Source organism: Aphelocoma coerulescens, chromosome 14 (genome assembly GCF_041296385.1).
Source record: "Aphelocoma coerulescens isolate FSJ_1873_10779 chromosome 14, UR_Acoe_1.0, whole genome shotgun sequence".
In the NCBI taxonomy this organism is placed as follows: Eukaryota; Metazoa; Chordata; class Aves; order Passeriformes; family Corvidae; genus Aphelocoma; species Aphelocoma coerulescens.
This window is the reverse complement of record NC_091028.1, coordinates 14,663,988-14,688,574: the sequence shown is the minus strand read 5'-3', so window position 1 is coordinate 14,688,574 and position 24,587 is coordinate 14,663,988. Positions and strand designations below refer to the sequence as shown.

The following is a 24,587-nucleotide window of genomic DNA, read 5'->3' as shown; positions in this document are numbered from 1 at the left end:
GCTGTCTGTGCTCTACAGTCACTTGATCAGCACCATAAGATGTAGAATGAATAATATATATTCCTGAAGAAAGAGCACTGACTGGGAGAAAACTCAAACTGAATCTTGGGAGCAAAGGAGTGAATCCTTGGCTGGATCTCATTTTTTCTGAAGCTCTTCGAGGCGGTCAGGTGGTGGAACAGAGCTAGGGATGTGTCCAAATGTTGTATTTTAGAGAAATATTTAATGTGGATCTTGCCCCCCATCACTTCAAGCATATGGATGTTAGGAGGGAAAGGAAGGTTAATCTTGTCTGGTATAAATCAGTAAGAGCTGTGCAAAAAGAACTTTTCAAAGACTTGCTTGCTAAATAAATTACTGATCATGTTTTATTTAAAATGCTCGTGCTGCCAGCAGACAACATAACAAACAAGCACACTTGCAATTAAAGTAACAGCTAGGATTTTCCTTCTGGCACTCCTATGATTTCTTGCACTTGTTCAGTTTTATTGCATGTCACAAACAGCTGAGCAAGTCCCGTGTGCACACGCGGTACCCGTGCACACAGTGGCATGGTCCAGCTGTTTATCCCCTTTCCCTGGCAAATGCCCTTCTGGTGGAGCAGAGCTGGGACCCCCAGCTAGCCCCTGTTTGCTTAGGGTCTATAATGTAGGAGCCAGCATTAGCCCCGTTGGGCTGTGCCTCGTGCTCTGCTTTCCCCTAAATCCAGCGTGGAGCCAGTGGCTGTGGCCGGGGCTCGGCCCGCTCCGTGTCCACCCACGTGCTGTGGGAGCTGGGGGGGATTGGTGCCAAGCTGCAGACTGGCAGGGAGTGGGTATGGAGGATTTACATTTTTAGCAGGACAGATGTTTGCTTTCTTTTCTCCCAAGCATCTGCTCACATGCTCTATTTTGGGAAGCGGTGAGCGCTGCTTTAAGGGCAAGACCGAGGTTACAGGAGTTTGTCAGCCTTATGCCATCAGAGGCCATCGTGGGATTTCTGGCTGTTCTTGGTTTAAGGCTAATGGAGAAAATGTGTGGAGAAAATGTTTTCTACCTCAAGGATGCTTGAACATTTCCAGAAAATCTTGCCATTGCAGGATAACTTGTAGGACCCTCTGTAACCCTGGAAGTACAAACCTCTCCCTTGGCTGATGGTCAGGCTTCAGGTTCAGAGATGAACTTTGTCACAGGGGAGTAGTTATTCATTTCTGTGTCAGATTTTTCTTCCTCAGCTACTCTCATGAGACACCCAAAGGGCTCTCTGCCATCAGCATTGGGAAGTGTCTGTGCAGTTTTCAGCAGGTTAAATATAGATTAGGTCTTTGCTGCTTTTACCTTGAGCATAATGATGATCAGTTCACATCAAAACTTCTTTCTGAAAAATTGAGTAAAAGGGTGTGTTGGAATGGCTGGAAGGCAGGGGATGGTATACAGGAATTTCTTAGGAGCTGTGCTGGAGCTGATGATGTGTTCCTTTATGCCTAAGATGCCTTTTGGAAAGAAATATCTCCCAAGGGAAGGACAGGAGCCTGGGAAGCTCTCCTGAGCTAAAGGAGCAGCATTTCTAAGTTTGTAAGACTTCATTTGACACTGATAAAGAACACCTGAATAAGCAAAAGATGAATATTTGGGGCAGAGAGTGCATGGTGCAAAAAATTTGGTAGGACATTGACACATACGAGGCATTTAGCATTAAATGCAGTGGAAATAAAGCCACCAGTCTGTGAACACTTTGAGATGACCAACTGCTATGCTTGAGCCTTTCCTGAGGTGAAAAACAACAGATCAGTGGAAGTCAGAAAGTTCTAGATTTATCCCTCCAGTGCCTGTGGGAGGTAGGATCCAGCACAGTGCACACTCACTACACTGGAACACCAAATTTGACCCTCAGAATGGGGAAACTATCTGTAAGATTAGCAAATCGAGAGACATTGCAGTGCATGCTTTAATTGCACATGTTGAACCAAATCAGAGGTGCACAGCCTAGAATTCCCTCTGGATTTTTCTCCTAGACTGATCATGTTCTGTTGATGAGCTGTGTCGAGCAGATCCTTGAATTTCACTCCTGCTTGTGCTTCTGGGCATATCCCTGGGAGCTGGGCTCCTAAGCAGGTTCATCTGCCTTAGAGGTGAAATTAAGTGCTGTTCCACAGGGCCATATGATGAGGAAAAAGCGTTCTTTGTGAACAGTCCCTGTTGTTATGAATACCTTAAGGTGCCTCTTATAATTGTACCAGGGACCACGTTGGCAACAGTTTCCAAGTGTTTTGTGTGTATTTCACAACCTCAAAAACTGGAAAGGTTGTTGGATACAATCACTGCCTGCAGGGTCGGGTGTAGCCATCCACTCATGCTCACTTGTTCAATTAGGCAATCAAACATGGAGTTACTAGTTTTGCATCCTGCACAGAACAGTTTGGACTAACTTCTGTAAGTTTTTAGCCCACCAATTTTCACCGTAATCCATCAGAATAAAAGAAAAGTGTTGATCTTTTTCCTGTGGAAAGAATCCCAGAGAGGCCACTGTAGCAGCTCTGGGACTTCTGAGGCACAGTAGCACCTAAAGCTTATTCCTCTTCCTCTGTGCTGTGAGAGCAGTCCTGTGCTTAGGGAGTTTCAAGACAGAGAATTAGAATTGCTTTTGTGCCTCTTGTGTCGGGAAGTTGCTTCACTGTGGTCAAATTCAGCCCCTCTGTTTTAGTGAGAAAAGAACTCACGATAAGGATATATTGATGGAAGTCATTCTCCTGGATTTGAAACCCTCCCAAAGTTGTTACCAAAACCCTTTTGTTTCCAAAAGTTGTTTCCAAATTCAGGCTCTACCACTTGGGTCCTTAATACAGTCACTTGGCAGTAACACGAGTGAAATGTCTGCTGTTCCAAAGCTTTATTATGAATATGAATAAAACATTTTCTGGTGTTATTAAACTAGCCTGGAATAAAGCAATGAGAGTGGCATCGTTCAGGGGTGATCTCTGTGTCAGCCTGTCTGCTCAAAATAGCATTGCAATAGTGGCAGTTTTACCTTTTCTTTAATGCTGTAAAAGTTGGAGTTCTCTTTGGGAAGCACAGTCAGATAATTAGATTTACAGAGAGCTATGAAATTACCTCTTGTGCAGGATCTAGCATATAACAATTCCTTTCTGTGCTCCCTATGCTAACAACTAATCCAAAGTGCCACATCAGAGAAGTTGCATGAACAACAAAAAAATCTGTGTCCAGCAATCTGTGGTCCTGGCACACATCCTTCAGCAGCATCTTTAGTTTGTTTTGAGAAAGCCATTCCAAATTGTTGGATGCTTTCGGATTATATAAAATTTTTGTGCTATCAGCATTAGGTCCTCTAAGGCAATCACAAGATTGGTTTAAAATGCAAATATATATATATATATATATATATATATATATATATATATATATATATATATATAAAACTTTTACAGGGTTTCTGTCTTCAGATTTTTCAGCATTTGGCCATTATCTGAAGTCTCTTCCCAGAAAGTTATTTTTCTTTAAAGAAAATTTAAAAAGAGATATAGCCACATGTGTCTGTTAAGATCAAGTCCTGGTTAAGCATTTTGGTATTAGCCTCAGTGGTAACTGAATGAACCATACACAGTACAGAAGTTGTCCAGTATTTACAAACAAATAGCTTACAGTCTACTAACTAATCCAGACTTTAATTAGGCAGCACCTCATTAATATTTTTCAAGTTTTTTGTAGTTCCTTGTCTTGTTTTTATGGGGCCCAGTTTAAGGTAAATGCTCCCAGAACCATTCCAAGATCATTTGGAAGACAACATCTTTTTAATTACATTTCAAAAGCTTCAGTGCTTTAGTCCCTCCATCCCCTCAGCAGTAAGGAGATTAGGGCTCCTGCCAGGGGACTTGCATCAGCCTCTGTCAGGCTGGGGCTGCCTGGGCTTTGGCAGCTTCACCAGCACTGTGGTTTTGTGGGGGTGCAAATGCAGAATGAGCAACCTTGAGTAGGTAAAGGTGAAAGAGCCTTTCCTGAGGATCTTGCTAAGATGTTTGGACAGGGTAGAGCAAAGCTCTGGCTCAGGCCACTGACAGCTCATCTGTCCACCAAAATACTGCACTGGAGTGGAAGCTGCAGAGGTTGAGCTGGTTGTAGAATAGCTCCATGTATTTACTGACATCCTTTCCAAACTTGTTTTAGCTCCTCTAGAAGCTTTTCTACTTTTCCAGCATTTCAAGAGTGTGTCTGTATTGTATGGACAAAATCTGATCCTTTAGTCCAGGCAAATACTCATGGCAATTTCTAAGTGTGGTTGCTTGATAATATGTGTCTGACACATGCAGGCTTGCTAAAGAAAGTCTTGATAGTGAACTCGCCCTGTTTCCTACTAGATATTTCAGTCTGATATTCAGACTTCTATTTTTTTCTGTATTTAAATTCAATCTCCTGAAGCTTCATTATATCTAACAGTGGTTTCCCTTCTGTGTGTTTTTGTCCTGCAAGGCCATGTGTAGGTAAGAATACTTTACCAGGAATGCTTCACTACTATTTCAGCTGTGTTCCCAGAATTAGCTCTACACCTGCAAAGGTGCACACTGAAGTCACTTGAAGATAATGCACAAATGGCTTTTGTTGCACTGGCTTTGGCTGGTGCAGCTGTGCTTGTCAAGGATTTGGGAACTCATTAAATCAACCTGTATAAGCTGAAGAAGATGGTTCAAAAAAAGGAAAACCAGAAGAGATGAAGTAGTAAAGTAGCATGCAGTAGATATTTGCAAGGGAAACATGCTGATTAGGGGAGTAACTTCAGTTTTAACTAATAAATAAAGATAAGTCTTTGAAACACCTCTAATATATAGCAATACAGCAGTGTACCACTAGCACAAAAACAAACCCCCTTTGGTCAGGCAAAGGGCAGATATGTCACAACCACTGCTGTGCACAGGCTTTGGGTAGAGAACAAGTAGAGGACAGCATTTTAAACTTTGCTTTCATGTAGTGCTGATTTTAATGGTAGTTCTAATGCTGCAGCTGCCTGACACCCAGAGGAGATGGAGGTGGCATTTCTCACTGCTGTGCTTTGGAAGGTGTGATTGTTATTTGTGTAGCAAAATCCATCTGACAGGTAACCACGTGTTCCCATTAATCTTAGCTGGGCTATAAGTAGATCCTGTATCAAATCTAGTGACTCAGTTACTGAGCCTGATGCTAATGTCCCTGACATCTGCTTCAGCCTCTGTGTTCCTTAAAAATGGATTGGAATCAGGCTTATGGGTGAGTTTGTATTAGGGTAACCCCCACTTACACACTATAGGTCACACTGATATCTGGTGCTGGTAGAGGTGCATTAGGATAGATTTGTCCCAATGTTTTTTTGTTTGTCCATATCCAAGGACACAGCTGCAAAAGACTGGAATGGGTTTTCTGATGCATTAAGAGACAAATCTATTATTTACTCTGGGAAACGCAGTCTAATTTAATGTTAAGTTCCAAATTTCCTTTATGTGTTTACCAGCCACCCAGAAGATTAGGTGCATTAAAATAGTGAGTGTTCCTTTTGTATAAATTGTCTTCTGCCTCTCTTAGTTTGTGAGTAATGGACTCAACCCTCCTGTCCCTCATGTAGCACTTACCCAGGACTAACATATTCTGGTTTTTCAAACAACAGTGAGTTAAGATATAATTTCATCTGCTTCCACTTCATGGATTCTTTGCTCTGTTAACCAAATCCATGTCCCATTTGCTCTGTCTTATATCTCCCTTTGGACTGGGGTCTCAACTAGTTTGCTTAGTCTGTGTATAACCTGGAGTATCTCTAGGAAAAACTAAGGATAAATTTGTTAGGAGATTGCACATTTAGGGCTTTGGAATGATCTAAACGAGACACTGAGACCAGGCCACTCTCCCAGCTCCCCTCTGGTAGTAACCACATTGCACCATTTTTCTTGGACACTGTCAACTGCATTTGAACTATTTGAACTATGAATTGTCATTGTGACTTGGTTAAAACTGACTTTCAAAAGCTCGGGATAGAAAGGGAGAAAACCAGATGCAAACCACTGGTGCCTGGGAATCTCCTGACACCAGAGTTCTTTGTCCAAGTTTTCTGCAGCTTTCAGGTCCCCTGCCAGACTTGTGACTAACCATACAAGTGATGCAAACTATTCTTATCTCTAAAATCATGCACAGATAAGATATATGTATATATAGCTACATTACTATAGGTTACATGCTATGTGTCTAACACCATCTGTCATGTGCATGTGTGGGTTTTAAGGGAAGATCTTTAAAATCTGAATCATTCTTATCTGAAACCAACTCAAAATGTTAAAATAATTTCAGAAGTGGACTTTGACTAATGATTCAGTATGTTGGGGAAAATAGAGCTTTCCACCCAGGCTTTGATCACAATGGAGTTTGATTGGCATCAACATTAAGTATTAAAACATACCTCACTAAGCTTCAGGAAAGGTTGTGTAGCTTTAAGAGCTTGGAAAAAAGATCCCCTTGTGCTTTTGCCAACATCCTGTTACAGATTTCTCTGCTCCCCTCATTCTTAATGATTTTAGTGGGAAATATGATGGATAACTGAAATAAGATCATTCTATTTCCAGTGAAAGCTTTACTACATTGATTTCTTTTTTTCTGTGTTGCTGTTCATCAAAAGCAGCTGATGTACAAAATTCAGGTGTCCCTGGGAATTCAACCTGTCACTTCTGTTAAATTTTGACTACTGCTTGTACCATGAAAACTTAACTGCTGTGAAAGGTAATTTATTTTTGCTGTAATTGCTGATCATTAATGGGCTCAGTAGAAAACTGCACAGCACTAAAATAAAGCTCCTGTGTATAACTCTAATAACACTTATTTCTATAGTATAATGTTATGTTGGTATAACAATGCTTGGTGCTCATATCACTTTTTATTGTGGGATCTGAAGCATTAAATAATATTATTCATGCTTCATAACAGCCCAGTAAGTGCTACCATCCTGGCTTGTCAGACAGGTAAGCTGGAACAAAGACAAGCAGAGATTTGGACAGATGTGTGGTACACTCAGCCTTGCAAAGCCATACCTATATGCAAAGGCTGAAGCACATGCTTAATTCTAGCCCTGTTCAGTCACTCTGATATTGTACCAAATCTGTATCTATGTAACCAAAATTCCTGGTCAATTTGATTAACTGTCAGATGATCCTTCCTAAAATTCACAAGAAACCAGTGGGATTTACACACAAGCTTATTGCTCAGCTCCAGGTTAGCTCTTCTGCTGGATGGAGGCACAGATGAGGGCATGTCCTTGAAAGCAGCTTATGGAGCACTGAGCAGAATACCTGGCTACTCCCATCCTCATTCTGTCATTTCAGGCAGCAGCTTTCATGAGCAGTAAACTCACCCACTAACAGGGAAATATCTATTTTTGGACTACCTACTGCAGCTGCTGTAGCAAGTTGCCCTCTGAAGCTCTAGCCTTGCAAACAAAGTAAATATTTACCTGTAGGCTGTTGTTAATGGAAAAATCCTTCCATTCATGTTTACGCTGGAAATCTCGCAGTAATTTGGTTGACAGGGTTTGAATGCTCTTCATTCATTTTACTGTAGGAACACTGAGTGAACAGCAGCCAAGGCAGTGGGTAACAATGGCCACTCAGAAGAGTGTGGTTAGTTTATTTACCTGCCTTCCTGGAGTGTTGTTTTGCTGGTTTTGCTCTTAAAAAGTACTGGAGATCTAGACAATATAAATAATTCAGTACACAAGTATCACATTTCTGGGAATGCTAGCATGAAAATTGCTAAATATGCATTTAATTTAAGCTTGATTAGGCAACTGATTCTCTTCTAACACAGTCACAATTAAAATGTAGTCTTGTGAGGTTTAAGCCCTTACAGGGACCCTGTGCTCCGTGTTTAGTATGGCTAATTAGAGGGGTCCCCTTCAGGGGTGGCAGGCTGGATGCCTTGGAATGTGAGGCAGCAACTGGTCTCCCAAGTGTGGGGCTTGGAAGGGTGATGAGAGGGTGGCTCCTCACAATGGAAGAACTGAAATATTGCAGAGGCAAATGCAGCAGCCCCTCCTGTTCCTCTTGTTACCCTGCAAGGGATGCCTCAGTCTACCTGTGGCAGTGGAGAGACTGCTGCACATCTCCATGCCCTGCCCTGCTGGGAATTTCTGTTGCCTGCTCAGGCCAGAAGGATGGGGCAAGAAGCTGAAATGAACCTTAGGATGGAGAAGTCTGGTGGGAACTCCAGGTTAGATCCTCTACAATGACTCCACCAGGAGCTGGGCTGTGGAACTCACTAGAGACCCATCAGTGTTATAAATGGAGTGCTGGTGGGATTAGACTAAAGGAAAACAATTTTCTAGAAATTGCTTGGGCAGAGCCATGGGGTCATGATGAGGTTCTCCTGTTTTCAAAGGTGTTCTTGCCCTGGAGCTCACTTTACCTGTGGGAAATTGTCAGTGGTATTATGTTTGATGTGAAACCAAACCGAAGGCTGTGTCCTGCAACCCATCCTTGCCTGAGACAGAAGATATGCCCTGGAAATGCAGATAATGTTGCAAAGTTGGGTCACTGAGCTGTTTTTCTGGCTGGTAGAAAGGTAAGATGTGCAACCAGAGATGGTTGTGGGTGAAATCCATACATGGCCCTCTTGCTCTGGCAGTGTCTTGGTGGCTCTGTCACCGAGAGCTGGCAAGAGGGGCCCTGAGTGGGTCTGGCTGGGCAGAGTGGGGACAGGTGTCCTGTGCTGTGTGACACAGCTGGGTATGAGTACATGATCAACATAAGGCTCTTGCTTTCCAATTCTGGTTTATTCTGATTTCTTGTTCTTTGGTTTTTTCCCCTCCCCTCTCTAATCACCAGAGCTCCCTGCTGCCTGCAATTTGTCTGGGCAGCTCTCCGAGCCACAGTGAACGTGTCCGACAAAGCTTAAATCTTGATCTGAGCAAATCTCTTTTAGGCTTTCTCATTTCAACAAAGCCCTTGTTCAGCTGCATTTGTTCCAAGGAGTGCCAGGCCACTGCTCAGTCAATTAGCTGTTGCCTTTAGCACTCACAGAGACTTTTGACATATCCCTCATTCATAATGGGAGAGCAAACTGTCTTGGGGTGGGGTGAGAAATTCAGGAAGGAGAATGAACATCAAATCCCTGGTCCCCACAAATTCTGCAGGGTCTCCTCTGCATTTGCAGTTCAGCTGCACTGAATTTCACCCCTTTTTTGATGGGGACTGGTTGCTCCCTTCTGGTGAGCCTTGCTTTAATTGGGACAGGCAATAATGGGACACCTTCCCTTGGCTGTTGTAGACTGCAGCATCCTCACTCTTTTCGGTGGCTGATACCACCCCAGCCAGGGCAGTGGTGCTCTCCAGAGGGCCTTGCTGAGTTCAGCAGGTTGCCAGAGCAGGAGATGCAGTCTGTCCCTGCTGCTTTTGGGCAAGGCTGAAATGAGGCAGGCTTTAGAAAATTAGGTTTGTTTCTCCACATTCTAGTTGCTGATTTTTTTTTGTTCCATGGCCTGAAATATTATTTTCTGGAGGCTTGCATATTTAATAACTGGTTTTGCATTCCAGTTTACTGTGAGGCTTTTGTGTGTGTATATACAAACACCAGATGAAATGCTGAAAGGTATATTTGTAATTTGAGTTTACAAGTGAAGTGGGTTGCTTTTCTCTCCCAGAGGTTAATCTGCTTCTGCACATCCACTGCCACATCTTATACAATCTGGAAGTGATCTCTTAAAGCAAAGATGTTTTTCTTTGCAGACTGCTTATTGTAGCACATTAAATCGTATAATATCATTCTGTTCAACAGCACTCTGTTCTGTTGTGCAAACAGCACAGAAAAAAAGGAGGGGGAAAGGGGAATAAATAAGCAGACACACCAGCAGAAATTCTCCTTTGCTGGAACCCGAATTGCTCTCAGGGAAACGGACACATTTGTATTCTGTCACTGCTACCATGACCAAAGAGATCTCCTAGTCCACTCCCAGAGCTCCAATTTAGAAGATCTTGCTGTATCGTGCTTTGAAGAGAAAGTGTTTCTCAAGTGAAAAAACCAGTGATGATGGAAATGAATGGCTGATGGCACTGTGGGGGATCTCTGACACTGCTCTCTGAAGCAGGGTCTGGCGTGGGAGTCCTGGGGCTGGTGCTGTGGGGCAGGGAGGCGTTGGGTGGGTGGCATTTCTGATCCACAGCGGTGCCAGCGTGGGAGGGATGGGCTGAGCTGGGAGCAGGGGGAGTGCCCGGCAGCGGGTGCAGGCAGGCTCCAGGCTGTGTGGCTCCAGGGATGCTTCCCTGGGTCCGAGCCTTCCTCTCCACAGCTGTGCCTATCTGAGCACAGGAAAATACCAGGGGGAAGAAGGGCAGTGGCTGCTTTTTAAGGTATGATCCTGCAGCCCCTGCTGAGGTGACTCTACCCAGCACAGAACTTGCTGGCTGATACTGAGCTGGGTGTCTGGAGCTGGGCTCCTGTGATCTGATATTATGTATTTGGGCACAAGTTCTCCATTTCTCCCCTATCCAGCATTAAAGAATCACATCTTGCTTTAAACTCTGGTCAACCTCCATTCCCCAAGTCTTGTGTTTCAGGCTTGCTACAAATTATTTAAACAAGAAGGCAGCTTGACTGTAATGTGGGCAAGTGCTCTTTATACTAAAGGCATAGATGGCAGTCACGCAGCCTCTAGAATTTAGAGAATTTACATATATTGCTATGTTATTTCTTTTTTTCTCTGAAAAGGTGGCATAACTGTGAGTCACCTGTGTGACATGTCTGATCTCAAGGATCTCACATGATGTGCTCTAAGAGGACGCTCCAGGTTCTTATTTTTCCACTGTTTCAGTGAATTTTTGAAAGCACACCCCCTGCCAAACAAATTATCCGATGGTTCCTTGGTACTGTAGAAGCCCTTCCCAGACCTGCCCCAAAGAATGTGCCCCTGCTGTGTGCCAGTGTCAGGCTGAGATTAGAGCTCAGGTGTCCTCATTTCCTGCTCTTGCTAATTGCCAGCAGCTCCCTGGTGTAGTGTAGTGATGAATGAACAATAAGAATTCAAGAAACTTAGCAAAACCTAAGCTATTTTGCTGAACTTTCTGTAGAATAGTGGTAAAAAAGGGTGCTAGGATTCAGTGATGTCAGAAAATGTGAAACCATCTAGCAGCTGCCAGGGAGCCTGAGAATAAGCAATCTCCAGTGGTTTGCAGCATAGCCAGCTCTTTTTTTTTGATGGCAAAGAAAGATGAAACACTACAAAGATATTCCCAGGGAGAAAATAGATGTCATACAACATTTAAATAGATCATTTCAAGAAGGAGAGCTGCAGAAACCCTTATAACTAGCTCATGAGAGTGAACCTGCTGATTTTTTAAAAAAAGACTGGTAGGACAGCTAGCAGGCTTTAAATATACAGCTCTGTTGTCTTGATAGCTTAATTCTATTGTCCAGATTTTGTCTGAATGTACCAGGTAACAATAAAAGCCATAGAGGAAGCAGGTCCATAACTACAAAATGAGTGTTTAAAAGAGCTTTGTACTCTACAAAGCAAGACATTTTGAAATAGAGAACTGGTTAAAATGGAAGTTTTAAAGACTACATAGGGATTCATGGTAATAGAGAGAACACAAATGGCAAAGAAACTTCTCATGTAGTGGTACTAAAATACTGATAACTGGGAGATCAGGGGGGAATACAAGAAATGGAGAGAGCCTAGAGGTGGCAGTTTCTTTCCCAGAAAGCTGTAGGCACTATGGAATGAAGGCAGCTGTCCACTTCTAAATCAGGAATGATGTAAATTTTACCTGTTTGTATCGAAAGGCAGATCAGTATCTCTCCATCAATTTTCAGAAAAGCGAAATAGCTGAAAGGACCCCCTGATCCTGAAACATGTGCATACATGCTAGGAAACAGCTCTTTAGAGACAGGGTGCCCATTGCTTTTTTTTTGGTAAAAAATGCTGGCTAAGTGTATGGAGAAGGGAAGGAACTGGCTGTAAGTTCCCCTTAGTGCTCCCCACCCCGTTCCCACTGCAGACCTGCTGCAGTTTCCTCCTGTCCTGTCCGTGAGCCCCTGGGGGTGGCTCTGCTCTTTGGTGCTCATTGCTCTGGGGGAGACCAGTCCTGGCCCAGGGTCTTTCCCTGCTCTTTTCTGCAGCAGGACCTGAGCTCTCTGCAGGGAGTTCTGGCAGAGTCAGTTTTTCTGATTGTCCACGGGAAGGAGTTGCCCTGTTCCTTGCAACACCACTTCCATGGCTGCTGAGCCTGTCCCAGCTCTGTGCTTCACCCTCATCTTCCTCTCCCTGCACTGCTCCCTGTGTTCACTCCTCAGAGGCTGCTGCTGCATGGGCACATATTGCAGGTCACCACTGGGCACAATCCTGCTTAAGCTGGTTCTTGCCAGAAAAGAAAAATCCAGCTGGATACCAGCTTGATTTGAAGCAGTTCCACTGGATTTATTGTGGTCTTAATGTTGAACCCTAATTCATTAGTATGTGCTGTTGAATTTGATTAGAGATGGCCTATGTACTAGAAAATCTGAACATTTTTGGGCTACAATATGTCTGTGAGTTACAAGGTGATCTGTCTTTATTTATTTATTTCCTGTGTTCATCTTGGGAAAAGAAGGGCCACGTCTAAAGGTGACTGATAACAGCTCTGTGTGTTTTGGAGCAGGGGGTGCTGGTGGCCGTGACAGTACAAATGACTCATCTCCAGAGGTGCACTCAGAGACTGACTTCCTTCAAGTTCCTACACAAATATCATTTATATTCCTCTGTCAAGGTCATTTCAAAGTATCTGTTGACTGTGATGGAAGTGAAAATGTTGGGAATTTAGAATTTTTCTGCTGGTCATAAGGAGGAAAAGGAAAGAGGAGGCTTTTATACCATTTTATAAAATGTTTACTCATAATGCATATTTAAAAGAAAGATATAAATCTAAAGATGCAAAGGAACTCTTTCCTAAGAATTTTTTTGTGAACTCTGTACCTCTGCCTTTCCTGTTTCAGTCGCTAAATATGAATATTAAGTAAAAATCCTTTAAAACAGCATATTAATTAATGCATCATCATTTTCGGACCCTATTTGACATAGGCAATGCCAAGTCCATGTCTGGGGCTCACAGCTGCCTTCTTTTCCCATGCAGTGTTTCCCAAGGATGGATTTTTCTTCAAAGCTTGCACTGGCATTGGTGCAGAGTCAGGACTGGCTGATCCCACACAAAGATAAGGGGGAATTAGGGCTTTGCTGTGGAGTGCAGGGGGTTTAGTTACAAGGTGTTTGTACTGGCAGCGTGGGACAAGGCAGCCCATGGATGACCCACTCGTGGGCACCTGTGGTGTGTCCTTTTTCTGCAAAGGGCTCTTGCTTCTCTTGGCATCCTCACAGAAGGGGATGTGGTGCTGAGCTGGTGATCTCTGCACCGGGAGGGCTGCGCTGCTTGGGGCTCCTCTTGCCCCCATCGTGTGTGTGGCGTTAGGAGGGACGTGGCTGGGGAGGGAAATGTCAGTGTCTTTGTAAATCAGCCCCTGGGCACGCAGAAATTGCATTTTAAAATTCTGCAGTGGCTTTTAGAAGCAGAAAGTGCATCAGTTCTGTGACGATGAGCACAGCTCTGTTACAGTGGGGCAAATCTGCTGCTGGTGGAGGGACCCGGAGGACAGAGAACCACTGGTTGCTTTTACTGGTTGTACTTAAAATACAGCTCTTCTTATTGTAAAGCTGGTAAAATTTTGAGAGGTTTCTTGTACTTACAGGCTCAGCTGAGCAGATTAAACATTACATAACGTGCCTCTCAGGGGCACTGCATGATTAATGAATGCTTACAAAGTGCTTTGTTAAATATGACATAGTACTAATGTCTCGCTTGTAACAGAAAAATGGAGGAGGAGTTAGTAGAAATTGTGCTCCCTAAAAAGGCATTCTCTAAGTTTTTTTTCCTGAAGTAATCTACTGAATGAAGTAAAATAAACTTTGAATTATATGCAATATAAGGCAAAGCACCAGATTTCTCTTCCTGTGTTGGAAGAGGAACTTAGCTGCACAGGAACTCAGCAATGCAGTCGCACAAACTTTAGGAAAGGCAATGTGGAGGGCAGTAATTTAACTGGCAACTTTCCTGTGCCATCAAGCATAAGGAAGGAATATAGCCTGAAGCTAAAAGGAGCCATTTTTGAAATGATTACTGCTGTGATAGATGAACTTTGATTTATTTTTATTATTTTGCATTGACAAATGAATCCAAGTGGAGCTTTGACTTTCAGATTTCTCTGCAATAAAAAATACTTTGGACATAATAATTCTAAGGACTCCGTTTTGGAAAAGTGGGGACAGTTAAATGAAAAATTTTCCAAGGTGTATGTATGTCTGTGTATGAAGCTGGAAGACAAATTATAGGTCTATTCAATTAAAAATCTATATTTATAAAGACTGCCAGGACTAATTGCATAGGGCTGGGCTGATGGCCACTGCAAATCAATGTGGATATACTGGCTTTCATTTTAGACAACTGAAGATCTGGCCTTCCATTTTGGTGCCTCTAATTTAAACTCGGGATAACCTCATATTGGTGTTACATGTGTCTTTCTATACCTTCTGCCACAGAGAGTACTCTCAGTCTTGAGAGGAAAAATCAATATAGATTCATGTTTTGTATCTTCATGCACTTCACTTCCTTGCAGTGGCTGTCACTGAGAGTAACGAGGGACTGAGATCAGAGGCAGAGGGATCGCAGATTAAGCTCAGTTTTGTTAAGGATTTGAAAAATTGACCCTGTTCACGAGGATTTGTGCATCTTACCTACTTTCTTCCAAGGAGATCCTAATACTGGTCTGATTTTTCAAGTTGCTTCATTTTTCAATTAAATTACAGATTTTTTGTTTGTTTGTTTTAAAATGTATTTTCTCTTTCTTTCTTAAAAATAGAAAAGGAGGAATAAAAGTTGCTGTATTTGTGAAAGTGAGAGGTTCAAAATGCTGGACTTTTAATTTGCTTGTTAATTTTACACTGAGCGTGTAAAATTCCAGCATGGTGAAGTTTTGCATCCATATTTCGTTGAGATATGAGAGGACATGTGGCACAATGTAGTAGAGGCTGGACATGAATCTAAGTTTTACCACCAGCCTTTCAAAGCACCCCAAACCTGACTTGCTGTGTTTAGTTTGGACAGACAATCAAATCCTGAGAAGCTGGTGAGTGATTCACTGCTTTGGGTTTCTTTCTAGAGACAGGATGGAGCATTTGCTTAGGGTAAGGCTGTGACTGGTGAGCGTTCAGTCCTGAAAACCCAAGTTTTCTTTTGCTGACTGGATGGGAGCAAATGGTCAGGCCAAGCACCTGGGTTTGCAAAGAGAAAAGTGGCTGATGGCAATTTATCTTCAGCTGGGAATTCACCAGAAGAGTCCAGGAAATGCAAATTAGGCTGTACCTTCCTTTAGGCATCTGATGAAGGAGATTACAGACACATAGCTGTAGGCCTGGAGAGTCCAAGAATCCTTAAATCCTTGGAAGGACAAGCAAAACTCACAATACTGGCAAAAAAATCTTCACATGGCCACATTTTCATCAATGAGGACAATTTTTGACTTTGGAGTTTTCAGGTTTCAGACCATAAGAACTCTTTATGATTTGTATGCTATGAGCACAAGTTTCTATGGCACTTCATTTCATATCATTTATAATTGCCCTGAATGATAAGCAGTATTTCTTCTTGCCTGTATAAACTATACAACTACAATGATTTATTTCTTGAAAAAGTACCAAAATTTTATTTGATTAAAAAGCCCCACAAATCCCTTGAAATTATCAAGTACATGTTTTGTGGCATATTTGTTTTTTAAAAAAATTAATGTTCCTGAATATTTAATCTTTTAGTAATGTCGTATATAAAGTCAAGTAGTTAACTGACATTTGGATTATGATTATGAAATGCTGTACAGTGTAAAAAAATGTGGTATTGTTTTTGGAGGACCATACCCAGGTATATAAAACTGCTGTAGGACCTTATGCCCCTTCATAAATCTTGTGGGACTGAAACATTAATAACTAAAATTAGTTAGTGATTGTGTTGTTAATGCTTTCAAAATGAAAAAGGACTTAATACTGCATTGCTGGGAGATATTAATGGCCACTGTTATGGGGGCTGTATGTTCTGTTTATTTGCAGTGCTGCTTAGTGGTGATGGATATACTCACCTCTTTCATTTATGGTAAATACAAAGACCAATTAAGTGCTCCTTTGCGTGGTGATGGATGGAGGAAAAGCCAGCTGAGACCCAAGGCAATGAGCTGTGCAAAACTAATGAGCAATGGAGCCAAATGGACACGGGTTTTCCTCTAGATTAATTGCAAACCCTGGTTTGACTGGTTAATGGTTTATCCTTCTGTATTTTGGAGAAGTAAAAAAATTAAGGCAAAACTGCAAAAAGAGAGAGAGGCAGTGCATAGCCCAGGAAAAAGCCATGAGCAGGAGCTCCTGGTGGGAATAGTGCTTGCTGGGAAGGTAGTCTTGGATTTCTGGAAAGAAAACATTCTTGTTTGGGTTTTTTTACTTTTGTGTTGAGAAAGCAGAATTGTGCTATACCTTTTTTTGTTTCTTTTGTGGTAAATAAGCAGAACTGCACCCAAGAAACACTTGATTTGTCTCAGCTTGTTTTTCTTCCTTTGGGAAACAAGTAGGCTACTGAGACCTGCCCCCACCTTGGGAGCAAGCCCTTGGGAGAAAAGGGAGCACTGAGAGGAAATGGGAAATGTTTTGCTTTTCCTTTGTATTCCACGTGTCACAACATAGACCAGACTTCCGTGGTAGGCATGGTGGGAATCAGGATGGATATCAAAGGTGAGGGTGTTTATGGTTGTATTTAAAGTCCTAAACCCAAAATTACTGGACTAGTTTATCTGCAGAAGTTGTGAGCAGCACTGGTGAGCTGGGAGTGGAGCCTGAGTGCAGCTGGTGACTTGATTCACACAGGGCCCAGCAGGCACATTGAAATTATCTACTATCGCATTTCAGTGTTATTATTTTTTTTCTGATACTGCTTTAAAAAGAGATTCAAGGATTTCCAGGATGAGAATCCAAAGGGTTGTCTGCAGGGGGAAAAATTCTCAAGGGACTTTTTTTCTGACATTGATGAGAGCAAGTTGGACGCTTGAGATTTATGGTAACCTCCTGCCAGCAAGATAATGCCTTGGGGAGGTGGGCTAAAAATTGCCAACATACTCTTTGCTAAGGAATACTGGGCTGTGTGAGTCATTGGGAATGAAATACGGGAGAATTTCATTCTCAGCCCACCAAATAGGTTAAATATTTACCCTATTGTAAAGTTTTCTTCTTTACTCATGGATTTGCGAACATCCTGTTCACTACAACTTAGTCACAAATGTGTCCTGGTACAGTGACTACAAAAGTCCAGTTGGAAGAGCTGGTAGCTGTATCTATTGAAATTCACCTTGCAGCATGATTTTTATTTTCTATAGGAGTCATTGTTCTGAAGTCTTAAGCACTTATGAGAGGCTGTTCTTAGTTGTTCCTTCAAAATGTCATTGCTGGGGCAAGTTGTTGTTTAGAAGTGTGTTATAGTCTGCTTTTTCTAAGGAGTGGTCTGTCTTGACTGGTGTATTAACTGTATCTTACAGGTTCAGTTGTGACAATATAAAGGTACACAGAGCACTGTGGCAAGTTTTTTCTTTGCATTGGTATGATTTGCTTTGATTTCTATTTATATGATTCTATATCTATATGATTTCTCTTCCACTTTTAGTGGAAAGACACCAAAACTGGTGAACAAACCAGAGATGCCTGAACCTGGGGGTAAAAACTCTCAGAAGAGAATGTTATCTTGTGATCCCAATAATGAAATGGAAAAAAGCTGCTTTCATCTGACGGCTGGTAAAGATTTCTGTTTAAAATAAGGAAAATGCTGTTCTGCTCAAGGGTCCTGCCCCTTTCTCTGGACAAGGGAATTGCAGAATAGGAAAACCTTCTTGTGAATGGAAAGGAAAAGAAACCTGCTGCTAAGCAGCTCGCAGAGCCCTGGTATGCACTGTGTGTTTAAAGGCTGACAATTAACCTGACCAGATTCAGCCCCCCTTTACAGCAGCATTTCAGGACGAACTGATTCAGGATACTGTGTGGGAACTAGGAGAAAGAAAAGAAGCAGTGATTCTGTAGCTGCTGGCTTTGTTTAAAAAGCAAATAAATACTACTTCTAGGGAGTACTGGATTTCTTCCTTTTAATGGAAATAGCATCAGCATCTCTTGCCTCCCTTCCTGTGCCTGCATTTGCCTGTATTTTCTGTATGAATTTGCAGCCCAGCCCTGTTCCCTGAACCCTACAGGCCACATGTGGGTCCCAGTGCTGCAGGCAGCAGGGATGGGTCCCCATTCTGGCTTGCAGCCCCTTGGACACCAGCTGGGCCCTACGAGGAGATCAAGGCTCCAGATTCCTGCAGCCCTGGGCAGCACAGGTTTGCTTTGGGCTCTGCCATGTAGGGAGATATTACAGAAGCCAAGGGAGGGATTTTCATTGCCAGGCTACAAGAAGCCTTATGAATCTCTTCAAGAAGAGCAGCCCTAAAGGCAGGTACTCCAAAAGGCAGTCACCTGCTGCAGAGATGCTCATCCCCCTTGTACATATAAATTCTGAATAACCCCTCCAATACATAACATTTAGGTCTTACTTCATTAATCTGGAGACCAAGCTGAGGCCATAGGCCAAAAATCCCATCTGGCCACTTGGCCCTCACTGGGCTGCAGTGAGGAGCTGGCAGGGCTGCTCTGTGAGGATCTGCAGGCTGGGTGGGTTTTGCATGGAAGTGGAGCAGATCTGGTCTCTGCTCACGTCCCTGTGGTTTCACGGGGTCACTCAGTGGGGTAAGTGACTTAGGAGCTTCTGGGGTCAGCCTGTGTCAATGTGTTTTGGCTGTGAGGTGGCATCCCAGGCAGAGACGGCAGAGGAACTGCTGCTGAAAATTTAAATTGTACCTGTGGAGGCTCTGAGTGAGATTTCACAGGTGACAGCCATTGCTCAGTACGTGTTCCTGCTTCTGGGGGCTTGGAATAAATTCCCCCATCCTCCACAGAACCTAGATATAGATAGATATGGTGCCTGCTATTGCAGCTAAATATTCAGAGATAGCTATTCCTCAGCAGAGTATTGAGGGGGTGAAGAACAAAAAATTTCAAATTTGGACTGAATTTTTTTGGCTTCCTACCTTGAACCGTGTCTGTTCAAGGACCGTGGAAGGTGACCCTTCTCCCCCCGTGGTGTCACCTCACATGGTCTGGAACTGAGAGATGTATTGTGTCTTTTCTGAAGCACGAAATCGAGTCAATACACGAGAATCTCGCCTTTCATTTTGCAGGAGAGCAGGGAAGAGAGGAGGTGGGAGGGAAAAGCGTGTGCTTAAACCAGCTCAAAATAACGATCAGAAAGCGAACAACAAAAAAAAAAATTCCCACAGACTTAATATTTTTTAAGACTATGTGACTTTTTAAGCCAGCCACCTGACTTTGGGGAGGGGAAGGGGGCTGACTCATAATATTTGAATACTACAGATTGGCAATGCCTGGCCTCGCTGTTTTCCGGGCGGGTGTAATTACTGCGAGAGAGTGAATCGCCTCCCTCGGATCTTGGAAGGGAGTAGTAGAGCAGAGGAGTAGCTGTGACTCAGACGTGGGGATGTGTGTGAGTCACGGTGACTCTTGCTTGGTAATTGCTTGCTTAGAGCAGCACTTAAAAATCTCCCGGTCCATCCCCTCGGAAAGCTGGATCTGTGCAGCAGATACAGACACAACTTTAAAAGAAGTACTGTTGCTGGCTCAGAAAAAGAATGAGCCGTGACATTTTGCTGTCTTACAGGTTAATTAGAATCTAAATGGAAATGCTTTGATTCCCTTCCCGTCACATAGGCTGATTTCAGTACGTGCACGAACTCTAACCCCTAAATTCTTTGGAGCTCCAGGTGTTTGTGAAGCAGCCATCAACACAGCCTGGATGAGGAGGAAAGTTTGAACAGTCATGACAGTTTGATGACTTGAGATTTTTATTGTTACTTTCGTTGCTTTTATAAAGTATTTGTCAGTCATGTCTGGAGAGCAGGAATTCTAATGAGTAATTGGCGTTGCTATTGTTTATTGCTTTCATGTGAAATCTATTTTATTTATTTGTTTGGACTTCAGCCCAGAAGTGGATGATTGTTTTATCCATATCCAGTTTAAAATATTTGATTTAAGCTTTCAGCATGCAAATTAATCTTTGTGTATTTGTAGATGTAGAAACTGTGCAGGCTTCTATTTATATGATATTAAGGATAAGGGACAAGGAGAAATGAAAATGGAAGCAAATATTTACAGCTGGGAAAAAGAGAAACAACAACATCTGAAATTATACTCTACACTAACCAAATGAGAGAAAGAAGGCCTGTAAGAATGTAAAAGTAGTTGTCTTTGCTGCCTCTGGGAGATATCTTTAGATGTTGCAGAATTGAGGTGGTTGGTCTTTACTTCTGTAGCATCTGGGTTTGCCTTGGTCCCCAAAGAAAGGCAGTTTGGAGCATCAGGTGTGTTTACTCCCGAACTTTCAGAAAAAAAATGAGCTGCTGGGCTTCAAGGACATCCTAGTTGGCTACAAAACTCCTAGATAAGCCTGGCCAGCTCCCCAGGTTTTATTTCAGTGAAATTTCACATTTCACTTTTATGTGTGTCTGAAATGGGGTCAAAAGCCACAGACTTCAATGGCATTTTGTGGAGGAAATTGCAGAGCTCTTCATTTGAGTAGCATTGAGAGGAGCTTTGCTGGTGCCCTGGGCTGGCAGGAGCTCAGCAGCCAGGGCTGTGCCACAGCAGCTCCCACAAGTCCCACGCCCATCTCCACCAGCAAAGTGCAGATTTCTTTCCACGTCCAAAGAGATCAGGATGAGGAGGGGGCATCTCCTCACCTGTATTTCCCACTCCTTAATTAGGAGTATCTCAGTTGTTACAACTCCTTGGTGAAATCACTGTCATGCTCAATGAAATTGTTGTCATATTGGTCCATCCCCAAGTGATCCAATGGTGCTTCAAGACCAGAAGATACTTGGGGGAATTTAGAGGGGATTTACTATCAAAGAGATTCTGATATTTATAAAAGTTTTAGTCTTTAAAAGCAGTTAGAAAACAGTCATCTAAATACTTTCTCATAAGATTGCTCAGCTTATGATTGAAAAGAATGAGCTGGGGAGGAAAATTTGTACCTTGGGAACATGAACAGAAGATACAGGGTGCCTTGTTCTCATTGTTCTTAGAGTCTATATTCTCTTATTTTTAGTGGAAATACCAGTTTACTCCTAGGTGAGATTTCACAGTTACTGTAGTGCAAGTGACATTGAGAGGAGAAAAGGTTTCTGTTTTCTTCCACGCCTTTTAATTTTGAGAGGTCTAAGAATAGGATTTTTTTCCAAAAGCCTTGTGTGCTCCCCTTCCTTTTTTCCCCCTATTTTTCTGTCCTTTTGTATATTTTAACAGCATGGTGTTTTGCTTGTTTCTTCATGGTCTCTTCATGCTGTACTTGGTATAATTAAAAGGAGCTTTGTAGACATTTTATTTTTACTTGTAGACAGGGACTCTCCTTGTGTCTAGTTATCCATAGCCAAATGTGCTTATTCAGTGGCCCTGAGGTAAAATCCTTTTAACATTAAATTCAAATCAGTGTCCTCATGGAGTTCAGTGGCCTGGCATTTAATTGCACCAGAAGAAAGTTATGGCAGCAACTGCTGATCCCATCAATATTCTGCTTTTCTCTAAGTTGGTGATAAATATGGGCTGTGGATAACCTTTGAAACAAAAAGTCCAGAGTCCTTTGGGACCCTGCACATGGGTTAAAACTCTGATTATTAATATTGGCACCTCCACCATCCGCAGCCATGACAATAAGGAGTAACACCAGAACTGGGAGAACTGACCATCTCAGAAAACTGAGTTTCAAGTATTTTCCTGTCTTGAGGTTTTGTTCATTTCTTGGTCACTCTTGTCCAGGTGGGCTCCAAATCCCATCACGTCAGGTTTTGTAGGAGCTGAGTGAAGCCCTCGTGTCTGGAGCCAAATTAATCTTGGAGCACGTCACTAACTCTGAATTGCAGTTTGGAACCTCTGCTGGATTGTGCTTAATGAAATTTGTAATGTGTTTAACAGTGCTTGGCCAGAACTTAATTGTATCCAAATAAATAAGGTCTGTCCTATAAGTAATAAGTTTAGTTAAAATCAGTGCAGTAAATATGGACATTACCATTAATTGCTTTTCTCCTCTGCACTTTAAAAATACACTTTAAAAATAAAAATGTTTTGCTGGTTGATGCCTGTCCTTTGCCAGGGTGACCCTGCTCTTGTTTGACACTCGAACAGCTTAGATGTTACTCTTGAGTAAAATCAACTTTTATAGGCAATATTGTTTTAGAGTTTTGCCTTTTATTTGAGCTGAGCTGGGCTGCCTTTCCTGAGGCTGCTGCCTGATGCACGGTGAACCCACCAGGCCATTGTAAAGAGGATGAGCCTTGCCAGGAATACATCCACCAGTGTCAGCTAGAGCAGAGCTAATGGCACTTCAGTTAGTACAATTTCTTAATTAGTGCATTCAAAATGCATTGCTGCTGGACACTGCCTTAGTTTTCTTTTCTGTGTCCCAGTTTACTGTATTGATGCATTTTCACATCTAAAAATATCTGGGCTGTTTCCATGATACACTATACTTCAGTCTGCACAGGAAACAAGTCCCTGTTTGACAAAGGAGTATCTGCATTATATCCCCTAGCACAGCGAGCCTCTGGTACCTTCACTGGATACTTGTGATGGAGGAGGGCATTTGGTGTGAGGTTCTCACCTCGTGGCAAACCACAGTCTGGGGAAAGCAAGTTCTGAGGGAAGTTGTGCCTGTGACATCCAGCTTGACTCCAGCTCACAGGGTTCATTCCCCTCTCTCCTTCCAGGCTGGGACAGGCTTGGCCCTGTTCTGCACTCTCCTGTTTGTGCTCCCTTATTGCCATTCTGTGTGGGTGCCTCACTGGAACAGGCAAGTCAGAGAATACTCAAAAGGAAAATATATTCTTGAAGACCAATATAAATTTTTAAGGGCTTGGAGAGTTTCCTAATGGCTTTTTTACCAGTGCAGCTTGAGCTCTGGCAGGAGAGGTGGGGTGTTTTTCCTCTCCCTTGGGCAGCACGAGGAGGTGATCAGCTCGCACACAGAGAGCTCGCAGTCTCCAGGATGAAATGCTTCTCTTGGGTGTCATGTAGCAGGTCAATAATAAATAGGCTGCTGCTCCTCAGATGAGCTGATTTTGAAACCCATCTCCCCTGCACTCCTGTTCCCACTAAGTCCCATCTGGAGACTCGTGAATCTGGAGGGAGAGGAGGTCTGGTGAGGTCTCCTCCTCTCAAATGGAGCGTGGTTCATGGCCCCAGTGTGTGGGCAAAGTGGCTGTGCAGAGCTTAAAGAGGCAGTGTTGACAGGTGGCAAGGAGAATGTGGGCTTTTTTGGTTTACTGTTTCTTTATTTACTTTAAAATACTGTACTCCCATTACCCCAGGAATGTCGTAAGCCTGGGAGAGCGCATGCTGCTCCAAGGGCCCCCACCTGCTGATTCTCAGCCTTGGGTCTGCTGTGCTTGGCATGTGGTCCCCAAAACTCTCCCTGGACTGTCACAAGTCTGCAACAAATCAAGCTGAGTTTAGTGGAATTAATTTGAGTCTGCTCCAGGATAGTTGGCAGAATAATTTGGTCTAAAATAGCGTCATTATTACCACCTATGGTACAGCTTATTGGATGCAGTGCTTAATTTTAAGAGTTTAATATGGAGCTGAGTAGGAAATGGTTTTCCTGTCCCGAAAACTCATTGTGATTTCCATCCCTCTCCCAATATACTTATTTGATTAGACTCTTATAGGGCTTTTCTGGGAGCAGCAGGGAGCACCTGAGAGCAGCAGAAGGGTGGGACATCAGCAAGCAGGGAAATGCAGGTGTGAGGCTTGGTCCAAGTCCTTGCCCCCATCCAGTGTTTAAGTCTATCTGTTATTGCAGGGTTGTTGCTCAGACTTCACCATCCCACTTGAAATTACTGACTCACCCAGGATGCAACAAATATTTCCTAGTGGAGAGTTCTAAAAACTGCCATCAGTCCTACTGAAAGAGTGTAGTAAGTTGACATGTCTAATGGAGGTAAAAAAACCCCATCAGAAACTTTCTGCTGTCTGTGGGTTGTTATTCCTACATAAAATGTATATTAGCAACTTGTTTACTTCTGGTGTTTTGGGATTTATAATGAAAAGTGATGCCAGCACCTTGGACCTTTATAAGCAGAGGCTGATTGTCAGCAATAGCAGCTTGATCCAGGATTTAAGGTACCTTTAATGCTACTTACAATTGTAATTTATGACCAGCACTCTTCTGTTGGTTCATGCAGGGCTGCAGATAAAAAATACCAACTTAAATATTTATGTAGGTAGCACATCTTTGTGAATATTTCTTCATGGTAAGGAAATGCTGTTTAAAGAGCAATACATTTCATTACAGTGGGAATGACTATGTGAAAGCTGTCAATGTTTTGAACAAAATCTGTGGATGCCATAAAGTGTTAGGATTACTCATTTGCCAAATCTGTGCT

General features: G+C 42.7%; 2 long non-coding RNA genes across 3 annotated transcripts in view; both read left to right on the top strand.

Moving 5' to 3' along the window:
• The window catches only part of LOC138118815 (uncharacterized), a 96,394-nt gene that overhangs the window by 14,066 nt on the left and 57,741 nt on the right, over positions 1-24,587 (top strand). The gene's annotated exons all lie outside the window — the stretch shown is intronic.
• LOC138118817 (uncharacterized) lies at positions 6,664-24,106 on the top strand. Of its 2 annotated transcripts, none has more exons than XR_011155295.1 (3): positions 6,664-6,728; positions 8,379-8,561; positions 24,005-24,106. It is a non-coding gene; the product is annotated as an uncharacterized lncRNA (long non-coding RNA). The 2 variants fall into 2 exon arrangements; XR_011155294.1 differs by lacking the exon at positions 24,005-24,106 and adding an exon at positions 12,632-12,828.